At 39.3% G+C, this 24,488-nt stretch overlaps 1 protein-coding gene across 5 annotated transcripts in view; it reads right to left on the reverse strand.

The window, feature by feature from the left end:
• PAM (peptidylglycine alpha-amidating monooxygenase) overlaps nt 1–24,488 on the reverse strand; it is a 152,679-nt gene that overhangs the window by 115,696 nt on the left and 12,495 nt on the right. The gene's annotated exons all lie outside the window — the stretch shown is intronic.

Here is a 24,488-nt window from a genome sequence, read left to right on the forward strand (position 1 = left end):
AATGGGACATTTTTAAAAGCTTATATTGGAGTTGAGTGGCAGGTACAGCATTTTCCTATTACAGTGTCACATTTTCATTACAAACAAACAGAAATAAAATACTTACCATTCATAATTTTTACATGGGAACTTCTATTACTGGTGAGCTACTGTAATCAACAAATAAAATAAAATGCACACTGCATGCTTAATTCCTTGAAAGAGTATAGATTTAGAAAACCTCATTAGATCTCATAAAAGAAATCTTAAAGCGATTCTGCTTTTTAGGTTGATGAATTGAAAAACAAAGACAGTTTTGCATCAAATCAAATTCAAGTTTTTTTCCAAAGAAAGGAAATTGCCAAGTATCCCCATCTTGGGGTGAAAAAAGCAGACTCAAATTCTTCTACGAACAAGTTTGTGACCTTGCAACTCTCATCTTCCAGGACACAGAATTTTCTGTTTGACACAAACACACATGAAATTCTCTTGTTTGACAAAACCAATCATCTTCTTATGACAGATGACCTGCTCAGCAGATGAGGGAAAGGCTGAACTTTACTAAGCTTTTGACACAGTCTCCCACAGCCTTCTCCTGGAGAGATTGGCTGCTCATGGCTTGGACGGCCATACTCTTTGCAGGATAAAAAACTGGCTGGTTGGCCGAGTCCTAAGAGAGGTGGTGAGCGGAGTTAAATCTGGTTGGTGGCTGGTCACAAGTGGTGTTCCCCAGGGCTCGGTACTGGGGCCAGTTCTGTTTAATGTCTTTAATCAGTGGTCTGGATGACGTGTCTTTAATCAGTGGTCTGGATGACGGGATTGACTGTGCTCTCGGTGAGTTTGCAGACCACACCAAGTTGGGCAAGAGTGTTGATCTGCCTGAGGGCAAGACAGCTCTGCAGAGGGACCTGGGCAGGCTGGAGCGATGGGCCCAGGCCAGTTGTATGAGGTTCAGCAGGGCTCAGTGCCGGGTCCTGCCCTTGGGTCACACCAGCCCCACGCAGCGCTACAGGCTGGGGCAGAGCGGCTGGAAAGGGCCTGGTGGGAAAGGGCCTGGGGGTGCTGGGTGACGGCCGGCTGGGCAGGAGCCAGCAGTGTGCCCAGGGGGCCAAGACAGCTAAATAACATCCTGGCCTGTATCAGAAACAGTGTGGCCAGCCAGACCATGGAAGTGATTGTCCCCCTGTACTCAGCACTGGTGAGGCTGCACCTTAAACAGTGTCTTCAATTTTGGACCCCTCACTTCAAGAGGGATGTAGAGGTGCTGGAGCATGTCCAGAGAAAGGCAACGACAGTGGTGAAGGGTCTGGAGCACTAGTCTTATGAGAAGCAGCTGAGGGAGCTGGGGTTGCTTTGTCTGGAGAAAAGAAAACTCAGGGGGGAATCTTACTGCTCTCTACAACTGCTTGAAAAGAGGTTATGGCTGGTGAGGGTAGGTCTCTTCCCCAAGATAACAGGTGACAGGACAAGAGGAAATCCCCTCAAGTTGCACCAGGGGAGGTTTAGATTAGACATTAGGAAAAATTTCTTCACTGAAAAGGTTGTGAAGCATTGGAACAGGCTGCCCAGGGAGGCGGTGGAATCGCCATCCCTGGAGGTATTTAAGAAATGCATAGATGTGGTGCCTAGGAACATGGTTTAGTGATGGATTTGACAATCCTGGGTTAACAGTTGGACTCTATGATCTCAAAGGTCTTTTCCAACCTAAATGATTCTATGATACGAGACAGTCATCTTCCCAAGATTTCCTGACATCACAAGTTAGGGACAAACTGTCTTTCTCCCGTTGTGTCTGTTACAGAACTGATGGCATGCTTTGCTGTTTGGGTTCCCATTTTTCTTCGAGGATGCCAGATGACCTTCAGACAGAAGAGGGAACTGAGTCAGCCTTCTACCTCCTCTGTAAGGCCAATGCTCCTTAAGAAACTGGTCAATTTAGAAGAGTGAACCAGGTACGGTTATTATCAGTTTTGCAAATCTGCACTGATATACCTTCATACTCAGCCAAATGAGTTGTTTCAAGATTATTTAGTAAATTCAGCTGCAAGGGGAGCCAGGGAGCGTAAAATAGCAGCCCATCCCACTCTGGTCATTCACTAAACAGTCATCATATCCAAAATGTCTATAGCAGTGATTACTCTGAGATGGCAGTGAGGCCAATCTCAAAGTTGTCAGCCAATGAACCCAAGTGTCCCTGTTTCCAAGTAGGAAACAGAGGGATGGCATACCTCTAACAGAGTACTTCACAACTCTTCAGATCTGGGTTAGGATACTCTAGGGGAACCTCAAGGAAACTTTGAATGGTCGCATTTGTTCTGATGGACTATAAAGCCCACTTTAAAAGACTTCACCTACTCACCAGCTAGTCTGGCTTTACCTTCATTAGCCACTTGCATACCCATACTTGCTCCAGTTGCTGGTGCCACAGACATACAGGCCCCCATGACCCAAGGTCCCGCGCCAGTTACTGCCACTTAAATCCACTCACTCTGGTGTCTGCAGTCACTGCACCATTAACACAGGGTAACTCCAACCCACAGTGAGACCCTCCCAATGGCTGCACTTGGACTCCATGCACACAGAACAGAGCCCACACTGGGGAAAGTGCTAGAAAGGAATTTAACAAGTAGACAGGGCAGAGTGCACTGACCAGGTGGGGGTCATGGCCAGACAAGCATACTGACCAGCACGCTATCTGCACGTGACTGGCCCTTTTTTAACTACTCACCCCTCTATTTTCCCACTCTTGTTCATCCTCAGATCACCTCACTCCATCAGTTTCCCTGCCTTCAGTTCCTCCCACACACATCCCATAAGCAGTCTTGTGCAAACCCAAAATGCCTGCGTCCCATACTGTGTCCCATACCACTGGGCAGCAACTCCCCTCAGTCTAAAAGGTGTTCCCATGTCCATTCACCTTGATGGGCTTCATGTCTGGGCACAAGCTGAGACCGCCAGGACAATCCTGGGAGGGTCCCAGACAGGTTGTAACCCTCCTGTGAATTCCTAATTTGAGGTCCCCCCCAGGGGCTACCTTTGTGCTCTTCTGGTTTGTGGAGACGAGGCCTTCAATGTGCTAATGGCTCCTTCAAAGGGCCTGGGCACAGCCAGGGCAGAATGTTATTTGGGTTCCCCCACCTAGCACTGTCTCTCTGCTCCTTTGCGGGTCTGCAGACCAGCTTTTATCACATTACCTAACACTTCAGATTTTAAATTTAATTTAACAGACATTACATATTAGTGTTAATCTTGCTACAGTGATCTTCTACCTCACCCTTGCTTGAATTGTTGGTGGGGTGTGTGTGTTACCGTTTAAAAATGGCACACTCCTCCTGTCAGAGCTTGAAATGAAATCTCTTGCTCAAACAAGGTCAAAAATGTCTCTAAGATTTCTATCTGAACAGTAACCTTCCTAAATTTTAGGGAAAACATTCAGAAACTGTCAATTTAAATTAACTAAGTCAACTGAAATCTCCTGTGCCAAACAGCTCTTCTATTTCACAGTTGCATTTACAGAGAGATTTTCAAACCATAAAACCTGACTGTAATTTTAGATTATGGTTCTACTTTATGGCTAAGGTAATAAAGCAGGGTGTGCTCAAAGCTCATGCTGCATGGGGCAGTTATTCATGTCTTCTATACTGTGACAGACTTTGTGAGTCCATAGCTTCAAGTGGAATAGGTTCATGTAACTAATTTGGTGGAAAATCCATTTGTTTTGTTACAGATTAGGTTTCTGTCGCCTCAGCCAGCTTGATGAACACATCCTACAACTGCTGTAGGGAGAGAAGAGCACCAGGAGAGTGAGGCCAAGGAAAATAAGAGCTAAACTACTCTTCTCAGCGGTAGCCAGACACTGAATTGACTTAACATCATCAGAATTTATTAGCATCAGTTTAAATAATCTTGTTCTCTTATTATGTAACAGACACACAAAGGGTTCCCAACTTACCCTGTTCAAGCCTTTTTTTTTCTTTACGAATGTCTCCTTCAGTCCATTTTTAAGGTAATTACACCCACCCCTTCATTCTCAATATCCTTTTGAAACTCCCTCTAATTCTGTACTGTCCATCTGTATGGCCAGTACTACAGATTTGAAAAAAAAGTTTCTTAAAGTAGTCTTTATTCTTTCTCTCAGTCCTGCTATAATCCCACTTGTTTCCTGCTCAGACTGCAGAAAACATGCCAATGATTAATGACACCACTGTAACAGAAGATCTCAAGTACTTCTACAAGTATTACAACACAATCAGAGTATGCCAAAACATGCACCCCTATAAATGACCTAACAGAATTGTAGTGGAAGAACAAACAGAAGTCTTTTTTCTGTAATGAACTCTTAGAATGTGACATCTGAACATAGGGTCAAAAAACTCTGGTGGGAGAAAACACCACCTGTAAACAAAGAAGAAAAAGCCCCCAACGCCAAACTACGGCTATATCATTACACAGAAAGAGTCACTAAAGAAACCTTGGACAAATGCTTTTCCTTTGCTATGTGTATTACTTACTGGATGGTTGTGTCTGACCCGCCAAAGTAACAACAAAAAAATAATATTCTTACAACTGCTCCCCCAAACCAATACTAAATAGATTTCACTGGATACAGAATTTCATTCTTCTTCATATGCCAGGATACAAAGCAGGAAGAACTGCTGAAGAGAAAAATAATTACTTAAAAAAACCCAAAAAAACAACAAACCCTGGCTTCCTCCCATACAGGAACTGCAAGGTGTCTGCCACCAGTTGAACACAGCTTACTTTTCCTTGTTTTTTTAAAGTTACTTAAAGAACTGCTCAGTACACAATTATGCAGAACTAAAATGAACTAGAACTGAAACTTAATCTCCATCTATATATGCAAATCATCAGCAAACTGTCAACATGATCTGCGGTCAGATCATTAGCCTTCAGGATAACATACTTAACCAATTTCTCTACGATGCCCAAATTAGTACTTTTTTTTTTTTTTTTTTTTTTAATAAAACCACCACATTTGTTTCCCTTCAGTGATAACCATGTAACATTGTTTGCATCCACAAAATAACAACAAAACCAGTTTAAAAGCAAACTTAGGAGGCAGAAATCAATAGCTAACTGTCATTTTAACAACTTTTAAGAAGATTTGTAGTATGCTGCTTTTAACTGTGACAATAGCTAAAATCAAATGCACATGCTTGATAGAAGACAACATTGTATTAACTTACCTTTTTTATGATTGTATTTTCTAGGACAAGAAATACAATCCTAAAGTTTATTAAAAAGTCATTGCTGCTAGCACATACTACAAGAAAAAACACCCACAACACCTGAAACTGCTAATTGCATTTCAGGGGTTAAATATGCTACAACAGTAATTATTAATATCTGGATTCAATAGGGTAGAATTAAAAATTCCATTTATATCAGAGTAAGTTATTTTGAAATAATAACTCATTCTAATAACTTTCCAAAATGTTATTATATTCAACTTCCACTTCTGGCTGGAACAGGACCCATTTACATTTAAATATAGCTAGTATTCAATGTTAGTAACTGCACTACCAATGATCAAGTATTTATGTTTGTATGTAAAGCTTTTCTTTCTTTTTGCAAATTTAAAGTGCTTATTCAAGAAAGATGAATGAGTTATACTTCCTATGATAAAAGACCATATTAATTTTTACCTTCAAAGTGACAATTATACTGCCTTACAATAAATTTAGAATATGATTTTGTTTTGAAGAATAAGAATTTAATCTTCTCAAAGCATTTCATTTGTCCATATATGTAAGCTCACTTGCAAATCACCTCTGTATGTATAGGTTCACTTTGGCTCATTGGAAAAAACAAGCTAGAAGTACACAGATAATTGTTTAACAATTTACAAATACATGAAAACCATACACCTGTATACACAGTCTGCACCATTTACATATTCTAGATATGCGGGTTTTTTCCTAACTGAAATCTTCACCTGTTGTCTTCAACAGTTTCTGGCTTAAAAAAATACTGTTCCTAATATTTGGGATCATACTCTTATTTGTATTTACACCCAGCATCAACCTTCTCAACTTCATGAGAAGCTACATGAGACAACCAACATATATATGCAACTTGAAACGCGTTTCCTTACTCACATAATATAGAACTGCTCAAATGAAGTTCAATAGAAAGATGACAAGAATCCCCAGAATCAGCTCTTTTTCCAGAGATTTCAGGAGGGGAAATTACGAATGAATCTTTAGTCTTAATTTCTTCTGCACAATTACATAAAACTTTTGACATTTAACCAAAGCAGTTTCAAAGCTCTGATATAGAACCCTCCTGGCGTTATTTTCCTCAAAAATCTTGGAAATCAACTTTAAAATAATTCAAATTCTAATAGTTTAATAGGGTTATTATAGCTAAATACTCTATTCCTGAAGACTGTATGCATCTTGTTGTCTTTGCTTACTACGTAACCTTACAGATTAAACTAGAAAAGATGCATAACACCTAAAGCCATAAAATAACGAGTACACTGATTGCTTTTAATATACAAATACATTTTTTCTTTTTAAATATCAAATATGAAAGTTGATAGTTATCAGCATTTGAAGGGGAGCTGACTTCTTCGGTTTACCTAAAATAATCTTCTCTATATTCATATTGAAACCAAGAGCTGGGCAGTCAAGTAGAGGAAAAAAAATAGCACATATCTTTGTGCTAGAAAGCAAAAAATCCTCAGTCTACATGCACTTAAAAATATCCACAAAACTCTGTAATACTGCCACTGCACTATCTTTCTCTTTCTTCTAATGCACCACATCTATTGTGATTAATAGTATTTCCACATTTAATCTTTTGTGTAGCATTAGATTGGCTGTCCCATTAGTTTATGCATTGTAAGCACTTTGTTTAAGAAATGTCAGTAGATGACCCCATTCTCAAAAAAGACTTATTGTCTGAATAAATCAATGGATGCTATAATTATAAAACATAAAACAAAACAGGTAGAGGGGAAAGAAAAATACACATATTGTAAACTTAATAGGAGGGGGGAGGGGTAAATTGGTAGGCTTGCATTAAACATATAAACTTAATGTATAACTTCCTGCAACACCAAACTCCATTTTTACAAGATCCTTTCCACTTTCCTTCCCCACACCCCACCCTCGTCCCAAAATTCTTCTGCTTTTAAGTATTGAATACATACACTGTTTCATAAGTAAAACCCCACAGTTTTCAGGGCACAGAAATAAAAATACAATAAATCCAAAACAAAGTTCGAAGGTATTAAAAGAAGAGTTTTTTAAAAAAAAAACAACTACATTTACTATAACTCTGCAGCTTAGCTCCTGCAGGGTTGGGGTTTTTGTTTTGAGGTAGGGTACTGGTTTTTGGTAAAAGACAGAATCAGACAATTTACATAGTGGGCATGGCCGTTTGCAATCACGATAATCTAAAGCAATGCAGAAAGTGGACTGGGAGACAGAAAAAATTCCAACTATGAAACCAAACAGTTAACAGCTTAGCATCTCATGTTTACAAATAACTTAGCTTGCAAGTCCAAATGTGCAGAAGTCCTCTCAGTTTTTCAAAAAATCAACTCCTTCAGTGTTTTATTATATTTTTCCACTGTTCAAGATAAAACAACAGAACCTCTGCTTTCCTGAAGATTAACAGTAGGTTTCAGTAACAATTCACATTCCCTTATACAAACAAAATTGCACGCAGAATAGTTGCATGAGACTCTGTTCATCACTGTTAGAATATTTGCATAAATGACAAGAAAAAAAGAAAAGGTAATGTGACTTGGGAGTTGGTTTTTGTTGGTGGTAGTTTATTTTAATAAAAAAAGCTTGAACATTTTTTAGGTTATGCTCCCATTGCATTATTTGTGTTCTCTTCTTATGATTAAAATAAAACTCTGGCAATTTTAATTGTTAAAAACCCTCTAATTACTTAATAAACCAGTTTTTAACTTCAGAAATGTTTAATTTGCCTTTTTTTTTTTCATATTTATGAAGATTAGCTAGACTTTGCCAAGTTTAAATTACACAAGCTATTCAACTGGTTCAGCTAAAACACACTTTGCGCATTTAGTGAACAATGCAACAGAGAATACTGACACCTCACTGTGTAAGGATACATAAAAATTATGCAATATGAAGTAAAAGCCACTTACCTTCCAGTACCATGAATTCCTAAAATTACACTACATAACAGAGCATATAGAGAAATGCTTAAGATCTTTAGCAAGGGCTGAATCATCTTCATGTAGATGCTGTGAATAGCCCCCTGTATGCATACTGACATCATCAGTGAAGACTTGGAGGCAAAGGATACTATGGTAACCATGCAATGTGATGAAAAAGAGAAGCCTTTAATTGCTTTAACGATTTCCTGAGGCTCATGCTACTGGGTTTCCATTTGCTCAGAAGGAAATGAAGGTTGTCACAGAGGCAATGAGTGTGACACTGCACAGAAAAAAACCCCCACTGAATCCTGAATCTATGAATTGTGATGTGACTTTTTAAATGACAAGTGTCATAGCCTGAATCCATCACTGAAATTTTCTGATGTCTGCAAGATCTGCCAGGAGTCACAGGTCAAGTAATACTGTCAGGTAGCAATTTTACAAGCATTTGTGTTTTTTTCTCTATATGCACACATTGATAGCATCACATTGAGACATTCTCTTCTTCAAGTCCCAGCATAGTGTTCTTCTGTACCAGAGGGTCAAAGACTAATCACAGAACTTAAAGTTCTAATACTAAGGCTCAGGTACAGACAGATATGCCGTCAAATGAAGTATTTACCCTGCTATCACGTCTCTCAACTTCAGTGACCATCTGCCAATCTATCATCTATGAAGGACAAAGCTCTAGTAAATATTACCAGCGGTGACATGATACAGCCAACAGAGAGCTGAATAAGAAGTTTTGGCTAAGCTTTCCAGAAAACTACAGTATTACCTCTTCATTTTGCATACAAATAGCTCAGTGAGGTTTTACCCAGTTTTTCAAAATTAAAAGAATTACTATGTGACTAATGATTACACAAAACCAAAATGGAAGCATAGGGGATGGAGGGAAAAAAAGGACAAAAGAAACTTCCAAGTCACATTGGTGTTAGTTTTTAGATCCAAAATCTGGTTCTCAATTCTTAAGGGTATGTGGGGGAGGAAACTGCTGTCTGTACGTCTGGCTTAACTATGACAGGGTTATTGTGAAATCAGGTTCACTGCTTTAATACGAATACGGTACAAGTTAGAGAACAATGATGCAAACACTCCAGTTTTGAATTCTCTAGGCACTCAGGTTCCCCTTACTGGTCATTCCCCCAGCTCCTGCTCTGTCTGAGCAGTACAATATGTTAACAGTTCTTCCTTTAGAAAGCGTACTATTCCCCAGAAAAGACAGAATCGATCTCTTTATCTGTCAGGTTTGGCTCAAAGCTGCAAGTTGGAATCCTGAAATTAATTTTATTTTTCCTTTAAAGATCAGATTATTGGGTAATCTTTGACAGTTTCTATTCCAATCTCATCCTAACACCCCCCCCAACTGTTACTTAAAAAAACCCAACAAAAATAAACAACAAACCAACCAAAAAAACCCCAAGCCAACTAAAAACCAAAGGTGTTTGTCAATGTATCACTAGATTAAATTTTACAAGAGTAACGCTACAGTGCTTTCATTAATTTCTATGATACTTAGAAGTCTAAAAAGTCATCAGAAAACCCATTCCAAAGAAAAAAGATAGTCCATAGGATGATTCATTATACAAGTTCTTTAACATCATAGCTGAGACAGTCAGTTCATACTCTATCTGTGGGACAAGAACACAGTGTATTATGCTGAACTGCACAGCCTGCAACCTGACCTCCTTGTGTGCACAGTTGTGTGCAACCTGACTAAAGTGTGCATAGTTGTGTTTGAACTGCAGCCTGCCAATGCAAAAACATCTATTTCTTTCTAAGGACATCAACACACCTATGCAGGAGGCTGACGTCAGCTTCCTACCAACGCACAGGGATTCTCAACACATAATAGGACTCTCCCACTCTGAGTATCTGGAAGAGCTGCTGTAAACTGGTTTTTATATGTATATCATTGTTCCAATTCTAACATCAATCAAATCCTTGCAAAGAAGCTGTGCCTCAAACAATTAGATTAAAATTCTGATCAGGAGGTTATAGATTAAGAATGCTACTGGGCTAACCACTTCCACGTTAGTTGTCATTCAACATGACAAATCTTGCAGACTAAATTTTGCATCTTTTTTTTTTTTTTTTTAAAGCACACTTTGTGGACCCATTTTCAAATACAAGTGCAAAATGCTTCAGACAGTTCACATATATAGAATGCTTTTCATAGCAAACTTTCTGCACACACTCCTCGTTTCAAAAGCATCGATCTAAGTAAGGTACAAAGAAGTATACTGGTCTCCCACCAGAGTTTCTTTCGCTTTATGCATGTAACACTATGGACACTTCAGCAAAAAGGTAGAGAACGTAAGTCAAAAACAGTTGGAGAATTGTATTTATCCTAAGTTGCATACACAACAAAGTAAGTTCCCTCTAACAGCAGCAATGAAAAAACCACAACTAACATTTTTTTGTTGATGCTCTGTTGAGACATGTATTAATTCCCTAAAGGATACTAACAGCACTCATCTATGCAAATTCATAGATACAGAGACAAACAGCAGCTCAAAATAGTAGCTCAACAAAAGCAGAAAAGTTTACCCACTCTATTCCCTCCAACTCCACCTTCAGAGATGGACACAAGCTAGTTAGCACTTGTTAGGAAGCCCAAAAGCCAGAAGGACCATAGCAATATGAACAATAATACTTCTAAAGCAATCTTTTCCAAAAGATACAAACGTGTTTAAGCATCTCCAATTAATTCTCAAGTGAATAATTAAAAACAAAACAAACCAAAAACCCCTAAACCTAAATAGAGCAGTCTGAAGCCAAATATAAAAGCTTCATTTAGAATTGAAGCACTAAATCTCTTGACCACAAAATTGAAAATGTAGTTACAAAGGGTAAAAATGAAAATGTAAAGAATCTTAAGTTACTAGGTGACACATACAGCTTTTAAAGTGGCATTTATCCAAAACACCTTTTCCACAATCTCCTTTCTGTTTTGGGATGAGGAGGAACAGACAGTATTCTGGCCCATCTAGTAAATTACATCCAGCCCTTCAGAGGATGTAATAATAAATAAATCCAATAAATCCATCACCACAGAGATGTAGATTTAGTAGCTAAGTGACTGTCTCAGTTTTTTTCAAACTAGAATATCATGTGGAAGTATTTCTCTGGGCAAATTATACAACTTCCTCTTCCATCTCAAGCTCCCTCAACTGCTTTAAAAACTAAGTAAAAATAAAAGACTACCTTGTTCATTCCTTGAACAGTAACTTAATTTGGTATGGAAAGTTAATACTGTCAGCCAAGAGGGTCCGTATATACCATGCCCCTTTGGGAATCCCTCACAGAAACCCAACCAATTTAGGTGTGATACAAGCATCAATGAAAAAGGCAGGGTGGTGGGTGGGAATGACAAATGGCAGTTTTGCATTCTTCTTAGGGTTTCCATTTGAGCTGAATAAAGTGTGGGTTCCAAGAGGCGGAAAAAACCCAGTGATGTTATTGTTTAATGACTGTAGACAAGCACAAGGTTAGGATATCAGCATAGATTGGAATGGGATTGCAAATAAAGATGCAAACAGTGCACAAAGTTCGTCTTAAGGTCAAAAAGTCAACTACTGAAAATATTAATTTGGGTATGGAGAAGAACAATATCGAATTTGTTTTTGCAGGCACATGTAACGGTTGCCTCATATGCCTAAGCTTCTAAGGCTATTAGACTAAGACTCCGTAATCTTCTGAGAATCTAACTCCTACAGCAACAGAAAGAATGAGAGTAGCTCAAGCAATCATGACAGCATGTTTTGAAGTTCTGTTCTTAATAAGAGACATTCCAAACTACTTATTCACATTTCTTTCGCAGATCTCTTTCACAGAAATTCTGGGTGGGGAAGAGATCAAGAATACACACACAAATTTTACCGCTGCTTCCCAGCACATTTTCAGCAACTTTTATCCCTCATTCATATTGAAATTTGGGCATAAATCAGTAACTGTTAAACAGGTAGATACAGGACAAGCTATAAGAGTACCACCTTATAAAGTGGTGAACATTTACCACATGTTAGAATATAGCTGAAAATAATCAGATGATTAATTATCAAAGCAGGAAATAGTAGCTGGTATTACACACAAAAAATATACTGTTAGTATGATGGAATGTAAGGGATTATGAGTACCAAATTCAATTAGAAAACATTTTGAATTAGGAGATCACTGTGTTTTATTTCATATATGTACATCTCCAGCTGAAGAGTTTCTCCAATTTTCTACGTACTATGTTGCCAAAACAGAGCTACAATTCTTATGCCACCAACTCTAGCGGCAAAAAAAAAGGAAAGTACTCTTAAGTATCAGCTCCTTACTCTATAGCATCAATTCCTGAACTTGGTCATATCACAGAGCACACACACATAAATATACAGCTGTTACAGGCCAAGCAAAGTATTTTAAATACTTCATGCGGTTCTATTACCAAACCTATGCAGATCTGGCTCTTACTTGGCACCAGTCCCCACTGCAAGCGTATCATAGACCAGACAGTCCTAGAAGGCTTTCACAGAAGCAGCATTAACACAACTTTCTTTTTGCAGATGTTGTTTATTCCTGCACATATCTTCACAACAAACATCTTTTCCAGTGCTGTAATGCTGGTGGAGGGGACCAACATGTGCACATACTTCTGGAAAGATCACCACAACCAATCTCTTCAAGGACACTCTTCGAGGGAAGGGCTGGGAGGAGGCAGCAGCACAACTGTTCTAAACAGGTGATTCTGTCTGTCTCTATCTAAACATCACTTTTCCACTTAAGCGCATGAAACACATCCTCTTTCTCTAAGTCTATACACCCCTTTAATCAGAGTTCTGAACAGAAAATCTGAGCAAGTTTTACCATATATGATACACAGGCACTATGCTACCATTTCTGAAATGCTTACAGTGTAATGTATTTACAAACAGCATGTACCTAGGCACTTGTATTGATATGTTCACATTTGAAAAAAATGTAAAAAGGCTCTGCAGGTCTTTCCTACAGTTCAAGCATAGCTCTGAAGGTTAACGTCTACACATAACAATGTACCACAATGCACCCACATGCAATTAATGCTTATAAACATGTATCCTTGAAACACGCAAGCAGGTTTTTTTTGTAGAAAACAAAACTTCTCATAACTCTTGACACATTTCTTTAAAAGGAATATCTACGCACAATAGTTGGTACTTTTATTTATAAGGGCAGAGCATTTCACATCCTGTTTGAGAGCAAAAAATGAGGCACTTGCCAAGACTCCTGTCTCTATGGTTCAAACTTCATTTCATGCCACATTTCAGCACTGCAGACAGTAATTCTGAAGTAAAACTCAACTTCCCATCATCGAAAAATACATTAGCCTTACTCTGTCCAGCTGCTCATCACAGAGACACTGAAAAAGAAATAGACATTAACCTCCTTCCACCCCCTTTGCTTTTAGACGAACATTAAATTACCAGATACCTTCTGCAGCTCTGCCAATGGAACAACCACACAGGTTTTCGTTCAGTTCTTACAGGAAAATTTCCTGCTTTGCCATAAAACAGGGTTATCCTTCAGTCATTGACTGCCACTATTTCTCTACTGACTAAAGAGAGAGCTTTTGCTGGAACTCAGGGCGGGGGGTGGGGGCAGGGATAGAACATAGCACTTTTGGAAGAAGTGTCCAAAGACTTGTGGGATGATGGGATGGTGGGAGGCTGTCTTGAACACAGCAATCATGAATTACCGATAAGAGTTTTTGATTCTTGGAGAAGTAATGAGGGGCAGTTAGCAGAACGGCTACCTTGTACTTGCTAGTACAACTTACTTTAGCCTGTTTAGGACACAGGCTGACAGAGTACTTGGGAGTCAGTAGTGAAGGGCCAAGGAATTCAGGAAGTTGCACATTCTTAAAGAAAGAAATCTTAAAGTTGCAGGAGCAGTTTGTGCCCAAATGCTGAAAGATCAACTGGTGGGAGGAAGACTGGCCTGGCTAAACAGAGAGCTTTTGCTGGAACTTGTGGAGGGGGTAAGACAGAGCTTAGCACTTTTGGAAGAAGTGTCAGGCAACTCTGGAGGACTACAAGGATGTTGTGAGGTTATGCAGAGAGAAAATTAGTAGGGGCAAAGCCCTGCTAGACCTTCACGTAGCCACTGCCATAACAAGACAATTCAAAATGGTTCTGTAAATGCATTCCCAACAAAAGGAGGGCTAAGGAGAATCTCCATCCTCTATTGGCTGTGGAGGGAAAACCTAGTGACAAAGGATGAGGAATAGACTGAGGTACTTTGTGCTTTCTTTGCCTTGGTCTTTAATGGTAAAACCAGTTGTTCTCAAGGTACCCAGTGCCCTGAGCTGGAAGACAGGGACAGGGAGCAGAACAACGCCCCCGTAATCCAAGGAGAAATGGTCAGTGACCTGCTACACTACTTAGACGGGCACAAGTTTATGGGGCCAGATGGGATCCACCCGAGGGTACTGAGGGAGCTGGTGGAAGTGCTCTCACCAGGCCACTCTCCATCGTTTGTCAGCAGTCCTGGCTGACAACCAGGCGATCAGGCCCGGTCACCATGGGCTGATGAAAGGCAGGTTCTGCTTGACTAATGTGATCTTCTGTGACAGGGTGACCCACTTAGTGGAGCTGTGGCTGTTGTCTACCTGACCTTGGACAGTCTCCCACAGCCTTCTCCTGGAGAAATTGGCTGCTCATGGCTTGGACGGCCATACTCTTTGCAGGATAAAAAACTGGCTGGTTGGCCGAGTCCTAAGAGAGGTGGTGAGCGGAGTTAAATCTGGTTGGTGGCTGGTCACAAGTGGTGTTCCCCAGGGCTCGGTACTGGGGCCAGTTCTGTTTAATGTCTTTAATCAGTGGTCTGGATGACGGGATTGACTGTGCTCTCGGTGAGTTTGCAGACCACACCAAGTTGGGCAAGAGTGTTGATCTGCCTGAGGGCAAGACAGCTCTGCAGAGGGACCTGGGCAGGCTGGAGCGATGGGCCCAAGCCAGTTGTATGAGGTTCAGCAGGGCTCAGTGCCGGGTCCTGCCCTTGGGTCACACCAGCCCCACGCAGCGCTACAGGCTGGGGCAGAGCGGCTGGAAAGGGCCTGGTGGGAAAGGGCCTGGGGGTGCTGGGTGACGGCCGGCTGGGCAGGAGCCAGCAGTGTGCCCAGGGGACCAAGGTGGCCAGCAGCACCCTGGCCTGTGTCCCCAGCAGTGTGGCCAGCAGGACCATGGAAGTGGTTGTTCCCCTGTTTGCCTGTACTTGGCCCTGGTGATTCAGTTTTGGGCTTCTCACTTCAAGAGGGACACAGAGGTGATGGAGTGCCCAAAGAAGGGCAACAAAGCTGGTAAGGTGTTTACACTGCTTCCAGATCTCCAAAAGTTCTCAGGGATACGTGGATACCTTGTTTTCCCCAGTCAGAAATTCATCTCTAGAAGGAGTTTACCACAGTACCACACTTTATGATGCCCCTAGCTTTTATTATAGCAAAATGAGTAATGAAAAGACCTGACCTTCCTTATGGCACAAAAGTAAATTACTTGCCATATATGTTTCAAGCCTTTAAATCTACCACTATTAGATGAATAAAAGACCCACCGCCCCCAGATAAGCAACTTCCATCTGAACAGAAAAATGATGTAATTTAACATTGTGGCTACAATCCCTCTCCTGTAACCATGAAAAAGTCCAAGAGTGGAACGTTCCAGAAGGATTAGATTATCACACTTTGTTTTCATGCTGAAGTGATTTACAGTTTCATATTGCTTTACAACACATAATCTCTACACTGGATATTTTTCATACAATGTGTCTTCTGTTTCTTCCAGTAGCTCCTGTTTAGCTTTTATACAGAAATATAAAAGGTAAATTTTGGTCAAGGAACCTTTAATATTTAACTGGGACAAGAGAATGCCTTGCAGAACATCTGGTAAGCAAGCGGAGTAAGGCAAACCACACTCACTGAATTAGCTCAGCTGAGACAGCCTTTACAGTGAAATGAGCACCTTACACTGCTAGTTTTTGGTTTTTTTATCTTGGCCCTACAGATGAGCAAATACAAATTTTGATGGAAAGCTTTTTTTTTTTTATTTAGAGATGACTCAATGTGGCCATATTTATTGCAAGAAACAGACATGCCCGATTTAGTCAAGTACAATAAAGGATTTTTACCATGGATAGTGAAATGTGACTTACGGTGATAATTTCCACAAAACAGTCACAACAATATCTAGAGTTATAATGTTTTCTCCAAGAAGGTTTCACATATAAACAAGAAAAGCACAGATATAGAAAGAAAACAGAATGCATGGCTACTGCATCATGTTTTATTACTGATTTATTTCTTTGTCCTATGCATAATACTCCTACAAAGGCATAAAGAATGCAAATTTCTAATTCCTTGTCAGAGTACAAAATGTGCAGAAAATTGTTTTTGATGAGGATTTGTTATTTAACTGGAACTTGCTTTGGCAATGTGCAGGAAACTAAGTAAACAGAGAAAACATTTTCTTTAAAGTAAATTGGAAAGACAGAGCAGGCTAAGAGTGACTTTAAAAGACCTTCAAACAAAGCACCTTTTCGTTGACTTGCATGTAAGCAAGTCTGTTAAAAGATCCCTCCAATGTATTAGCTCTCCTTCAAACACAACAAAACCCACACACTATTATAATTCTAAACCCATATCGACTGGTAACATACGCAAATCTTGTCCTTAACAACAATTAAAAAAAAATACAAATACTTCCTGTAACAATCAGTTTGAATTTCAACAAAGGCCAAACAGCTCTAACAAAAATAGAAACAAAGGATATGATGCTAACACTCCTAAAAATTATCAGGAATCACAGACTGTTTGGAAAGCAACACAATGAGCTAACAAAACATACAACATAAGCCAGCAGAGCTAATCAAGTAAATGATATTTTGGTTTTGTTTTAGAGAAGAGTAGTACTGTCAGGTAGTACCACGAACTACTGCCAGCAGCAGAGACAGAACTTCACAAAACGTGCTCTCACTAGCTCCCAGAATGAAAAGGAGGAGGATGCTTGAGGCATTCCTTCAAGCAGCATGCACCACACCAACACCCAAAATCTCACCCCCCGAAGTCTCCGCATTTGTATTTATGACTTACGCTGCCATGTCAACACAGCACTTAAGGGAGGCCCAAAACCATAGGATACCTCCCATGCAGCTGCTGTACAAAACATCTACAAAATGAACCTCAAAAAAGACTAGATAGATAGATAGATAAAATCAAAGAAAAGACAGTTTGACACAGCTCACAAGAACTTCCAGAGGACAAACTGACTTAAGAATTTGACAGAAATGAAAGATTCATGTCAAAATACCATCACAGTATTCACCTACTAGGTGTGTCATTCTTCATCCACAACGCAGCATAATTGTTTTGTATTTTACATAACTGTTGAAGTTTCATTGTATTACCAATCAATAAGTTATTTTTCTAAATGTGGATCCATGATAGGCATAACTTCTGAAAGAAAGTTGTGCCAAATGAGTTAGGAGTCACATACCTGGATATGCCAGACCTAATTTCACCTGATATTGTGCAACCAAGCTGAAACAATCTAATTTTCCCTAATTCTCCCTTCAAAGAAGGAAATAACCAGGGTATAGTTCATTGAAAGTTAGGACCATGTATATTCAAGATCTGCTACAGACACCTCAAAGATTAACAGTAAGAAAAAAAAAAAAAAAAACCACCCAAAACATCTACCTGATAGCTCACACATAGCAAGGGAAACTACCTTAGAATATTCAGATTTGCAAGATACTAGAATTGCTTTTAAGATGAGAACTAGTTTGCTCTTTACAAAGTCTGTGGTACCTCCTTTTTTGGGCAGCTATGTTACATCAAAGACAAAAATCCTGACTGTAATAATATTTGTTCTTATTGGCCCCAGAAGACATTCTGTGAGTACACAAAACCAAAGCTCATGTTTGAAATCAAAGAGCAGGCAAGGAGCACCTCAGTTACCTGTGTAAAAGTGCAGCTGACAAGAACTGCAGGGGTTGAAGTAAGTGCCCATTCACCTGTCTAATGCATGTGCCTTGGCCTAAGTAACTACATTTTCATTAAGAGCACATCCTTTGCTTTCAACACCGGGCTGACAGACAGACAAGACTGCTCCAAGGCAGAGAGCTGACTGCAGCTATATTCTCTCACATACTAGATGAAAGCTAACCCAGAGCAGGAGCGGATACTGCTAACAGCAGGAACAACCACCACCAAAATAAAAAAACCCTATTGAATTACTGCATAAAATGTCCACATAGAGATGAATAATGGACCTTACTTGAATCAGTCTCTTGGCCTCTTTTAATGTTAGAAAATGAGGGGAAATGTCATACACATCACCTCATTATCTCATCCCAGTCAAGGACACCACAAGGAAACTCTAGAGCAAGGAAGACCACATCAGGGAACACTTAAGCCAATTGGACATATATAAGTCCATGGGCCCTTACGGGATGCCCTTATGAGGGCTGAAGGAGCTGGCTGATGTCACTGCAAGACCACTCTTGATAATCTTTCATCAATCACGGGAGAGATGCTCAAGGACTTAAGGAATGAAGATTTAAAAGAAACAGGCCAGACTCACAATAAGTGATGGACACAACTGTTCAGACTGATTTCACTGAAGTAGTAATGCAGCTGTGAAACAAAGCAAGTCACTTTTAGATGTGACTATGCCAATCTAGCCCCAAGTAAAATTTCAACTTGCAGTGCTGAATAAAGTCAGCAAGCGATAATTTCTGCCCTTGACAACTACTACCCATTCATTTAAAACAAAAAAAACCAAACCAAAACACCACCAACAAAACACCCCCTCAACTTCAAATAAAGCTAATATCCAGATATTGAAATGCTTGACAAAGACCTTACTTCAAAGATAAATTTCAAGGACATGGTCTAAGTGTCAGTTCATTATTAATAACTTAATATATGTTATTACAATTGAAAAGAGATTATATATTCAATTAATATATGATCACATACACTGTAACTCAAAAACTTTTCCTAAGCAAACTGCTGTAGTTGTATGTAGGACAAGTTGTCTTGACAGGGATGAAAGATTAAATAAGACACAGGAGACATTCATGATTTGAACATCATCCAAAGAAAAACTAGTGCTTACTGAAAACCACAGTAACTACAGGGAGACAGAGCCCTGTTGCAAACATACAGGTTTTTAACACTGACCGACAGAAAAAAAATCTCACATATTGCTAGAAAACATATTCCATTCTTTGGAAATATTTGCTCCTGAAAGTACCTAATAAGAACACAAGTTCAAAAGTTAAGGTCAGTCTGAATAAAGAAGTTTTCAACAGTGGCCTTCTAAATTTCAATGAAGTAGTAACTCTGTATTGGTTTCCTCAGGTCAGCTGTTCAAGGAAAAAGGCACTCAGTGTTAGATGAAAATCCCACATGACAGAAGTAAATCAAATTCCAAAGAGAGCACAAAACTAATGAAATATAAACAGAACAGATATACAAAACAACTACAGAAAATCAGTCTAATTTTGAAAAGCCAATTATAGGTAAAAAACTGTTTGGAATTCATATTTTGAAGACATAACTATAGAGCTGAGAGTCTCAAAAAATAAATGCTGGTGGAACAAAAAAAGAGGGAAAGAGAAAGCTCTCAGAAATGTGGCAAATGCATGAGATTATCCTCCACTAATAGTATTTGTTGATAAGCACATGTTCTAAATGGGACTGGTAGAAAGAGGCAAAACAAGCCAAGAAGACTGCAAGCACCAACCATAACAGCTCTAACATTTTCATAGTTGTGGACAATATTGTCAAAATAGCACTCCTCCCCGGCCCAGACATAAAGGGTTTTGACAAGACAAGGCCAGGTTACAGATCCAGTTACCAGAACTAAAAGCAGGAAAACTACCTTTCCATGAATTTCCCCTCTTTCCCAACTTCCTTGCTATTGTAACAAATGATAAATGCAAAAATTTCAAATCAGAGACTGCCTGACCAGAGCAAGGGACAAAGAAATTAATGGGAACAGTGGGGATCTGCCTGTTACTTCCTGTCCCCATGGCTTCAGGAGTGGCAAGCAGATCTGCCCACAGCCAGAAGTGTCCATTAACTTGTGTACAGAAAATCTTGGCAGCATCAAGAAATACAATTACAAAGGTGGCTTTAATCCATGGTTACCCCTTTTTCTGGCACATATTTACCCATAAAGATTACTGGCAAGCCTCATTCACTACAGATGGTATCTCATAGCTGAAACTGCCAACATCTCAAGAAACATGAACCTTGAAAAATTTTTGTATGTTATTTCACAGCGAATACAAATTCTTCAAAAAAGCACTTAAGTATAACAAGATCATAAATTATAGTCTATTTTGCAAATGTATTTAGTACAAACATGTCCACTAAATGGATAGTCAAACAGAATCTGAATAGAAGAGGTCAAATAGAGTAATTAAATAATGAGAACACTTCAGCAGTGAAAACCTGTGAATTGCCTGAAGACGACAGGAAACTGCACTTATGCAAATAAAGACAGTTGGGTTTGAGATTAATTAAATCATTAATCCTTTGTGTTTCCAAGTTATTTTCAGAAAACACTTCAGCTTGACATTAGGATAGTACTGTATGTGCAATATTTTATACAAGCCATCTTCAAAACTTTGACATTGTTTCTGTATTCAGAAGAAAAATACTTAGTTTGCAGTTTCTGAAGCTTTTTTTTGATTTTTTTTTGTAAAAGCTTACTTTCCAATGTGAACTCATTTTAAAACCTTGACATCACCTTTAACTCCTTACTTTCATACAGGATCCTGAAAAAAGCAAAAGGTGTTAGCCTACAAAGCACTAGGAGGAAGGTCTCCCAAAACTAATAACCAATGGAGTATGCTTGCCCAAGGCCAGCGGCTTTTGATTCAGACTGTTAGTCTGTAACACTAGATGCTACAAACTACTGCTAACCTCACCTAGAGGTACTTTCCTCATGCAAAAACAATCTTCCAGTTCTCAGCGGGGAGTGTTGACATGGCGACTGTAAAAGGCCCAGTGCAGATTTTCTAAGACGTCTTCAGCACCAATGTTGACCTGAGGGCACTTGCTTAATATTGCTACACTATGCTGAAGCTTTATTTCACTTTATCTTTGAGATGGAACACCAGTGCCACTGTTCTTAGTGGTATATGTTTCCAATTTTAATTTTATATAATTCAAGTATCAGAGATGGCAACAAAGGAATCACTTCTAATTGAAAATTGACTTCCCTAAAGGACAGTCATACTTGGTCTGTTAATCCATTTCCAGAAACCGTGGCTATGTAGGATCTAGAGCAAGGCCACTTCAAAAATATATTAAAATTGGGGGACAGGGGGAAGGGCAGGACAGTGCTGGACAACTACAACAACACTACCCTGAAACAAGAAAAAAAAAAAGTTGCAAACAAAAAACCCCCTTATATTTACACGAACTTTTAGTTCAATTTAAATACATTTTAAACAGAACTTACAGACTGACAGTTCTACATGTTATAACATACAGATATGCTTCTTTTTAAGCCCTGATAATCATTTAAATCCCATGTGAGCTTAAAAAAAACCAGTTCACACAGCCTTGATGACATACTTGCTCAAAATACACTACCAAACCTCCCAACAACAATGCACTCTAACACTACAGTTATGAGCTCACCTCCAAGTGTTGCACAGTTAGTAAGTTTTACATCACCAGCAATGCAAAGAAATCCGCTCTTAAAGTAAAAGGGTATTTCCAGTAAAGCCAAAGATTAGTTACATAGAAATATTTATTTGTATTTAGACACTTATGGAAAAGCAGCAAATGAAAGTCAACGTTTTAGGCATCTTCCTGAGCCTCAAGGCCACAAAACACAATATGGTAAGAATAAAACATTTGCATAATGAATCCACTAAGAATACCAGCAAGTTTTCTACTACTTTATTATCTAAAAAGTAAGAGAACTGGTGCTAGAAGCTAATTATTTAGTCCCAAGCAGCAAAACCTGGATAAAGACAAACCTCAGTACAAGCCAGAGTATAGCCCTGGGAAAACAAAAAAGATCAACATCTCTGCAGATCAAAGATCCTTTCCCACGATGAAGCAGTTGTCTGACACTAAGCACAGACATCTGAAGAAAGCTACATCACTTCAAAACAAGTTTTCCAAAATAGATTGCTTCTGATCAATCAAAAGCATGCTTGCAATTCATTTCTGAACCAGCAGCTACTGCAAGAAATAGTCATAAGTAATCAAACGAACAGACAACTCCATGCTAATTAGCTTACTATGAAATAATTTACCATGAGAAAAGACAGTAAACACACAGTATCAAAAAGGATCATTGTTACAATAAACAAACAAGACCCACAAGGTTATCACAATGGTAGAAGTATATCCAACAAGCTGATGTAACTACTGCAAGTGGCCAAACCCCACTCCAACTCAACATGTTGCTAGCTCTGATGTCCATTAAAAAAAAAAAAAAAGTACACAATTTTGCTCACAGTCCGACTGGATTCAAAAGCCAACTAAGGCAAGTGGAAGAACTGCAGTCGCCACCAATTCTCTATGCATGCCCAACATTTCTACTGATAAGTATCCTGAGTGCAACAACAGTACATTAACACAATACTATGTTATCTATATTATTGTATCTGTTTTCTATCTGTATTATCCTCACACCCCCTCAGGAATAAAAAGCCAAGTATCACATGACACTGCATCTCTGCCAGAAAACCAAACTCCAAATCAGAGATGTCTTTTGAAGACCACATAAAACCAGTAATGAGTCTCTAAATGCAGCTCTGAATATTATTTTTTTTTCTTTGCCACAAGCAAAACACAAGATGTGGTAGTTATTCTTTTTGTTCAATTCTATTTCTTCTGAAGATGAAATGGATCACATTAGATAAACGCAGTTAAAAAGAAGCAACGAGCACTCTATATTCCCTGGGGGAAAAAAGCCACTATCAAACTTTCCGGAATTGAAGCAGAACATGGTCCAAACCCGAGACAGACAAATACAGTGTCCTTTGGTTTGATCAACTCTTTTCAGAAAGAAAGGTGAGATAGTTTCACTGCAACATGCTCTTTTTCACGATATTTCTTCATTCCTGATTTTGTTTCAGGTCAGATATAGTCTCAGCTTTATCACCATGGAACATCAATGTACAAACACTCGTTATGTGCACTTCTGCTTTCAAAAGCGATATGGCTATATGCCTGAAAAAGACTTTTTTTTTTTTTTTTTTTTACACTAAAAAGAAGCCTGCTCTGAAATGTTCTGTTCATTACCCCCTCTCCAAATTCTGGCCCAATCATTTCAAATTCAACAAACCATGAGGTGTATTTGTAGCCCTGTGGAAGACACTGCATTTGAGTTAGTCATCTTGGGCAAACCACATCTGCTCTATCAGGCCCTGTACTTAAGGCATGGGAAGCCTGTATGTTGGTATGGGCTGCTGCTGAAGGAAAACTGCTGGAATGCCCCGTGCTGGCCTGTCCTGCACACTGGTGGGTATCACCAACAACACAACCTGCTTGTCAGTGGAAGGTATACGGTATACATTCCATGGATATATCCTCTGCAATAAAAAAAAGTTACCCAAAAGAAGACATTTTTACTTTTACTGTGGTCCAGAGTCCTAAAAAACAAAACTAATAGGAAACCACCATCTATTTAAGGGAAGAATATAAACAAGTGAAAGGAAAAAATAGACCACAAAAAAAATAAAAAAATCAAGACAGTGGGTAGACTCGTTACATGCTCTGCTCCCCCATTCAACCGGTGAAAGGGAGAGTATACCAGGACCAATTAGTTACCCCAGTCTGGTGGCTCACATACAAAACCCCTATCAATTGACTAGATTTGGATCTTCCCCCCTCAAGACACATCAGGGACTGGGTCCCATAGGGAGGTAACAAACCTTATTATCTTCCACCGACAAAACACTGGAGCAGTCATAAACAGCAGCAGTTGACCGCTCTAATGGTTACAGGCCTGAGATCACAGTGACCTATCCTTATATCTGAAAAATAAACTGATTAAAATTAATCTTTGGGGGGGGGGGGTGGGAGGTAGAACCACCTGCTTGTTAAATCTCTTTGCTTATTACAACTGAGCTCCTACCTGCTTTTATGGCAAAAGTGCAGGTAGTTACAGTACATGACTACATCTCTGGGTATGACTTATTGACAAGCAAAACTCTGATGATAACACGGGAAAAATATTCTTTTGGGGTTCATACTATCACTGCTTCAAAATGAGTTGCATGCAAACAGTACAGGCTGCCTAGAGGTGACATAGAGATCACCCAGATGATTACAGCTTTTAGAGGCTGGAGT

Source organism: Falco peregrinus, chromosome Z (genome assembly GCF_023634155.1).
Source record: "Falco peregrinus isolate bFalPer1 chromosome Z, bFalPer1.pri, whole genome shotgun sequence".
Classification (NCBI taxonomy): Eukaryota; Metazoa; Chordata; class Aves; order Falconiformes; family Falconidae; genus Falco; species Falco peregrinus.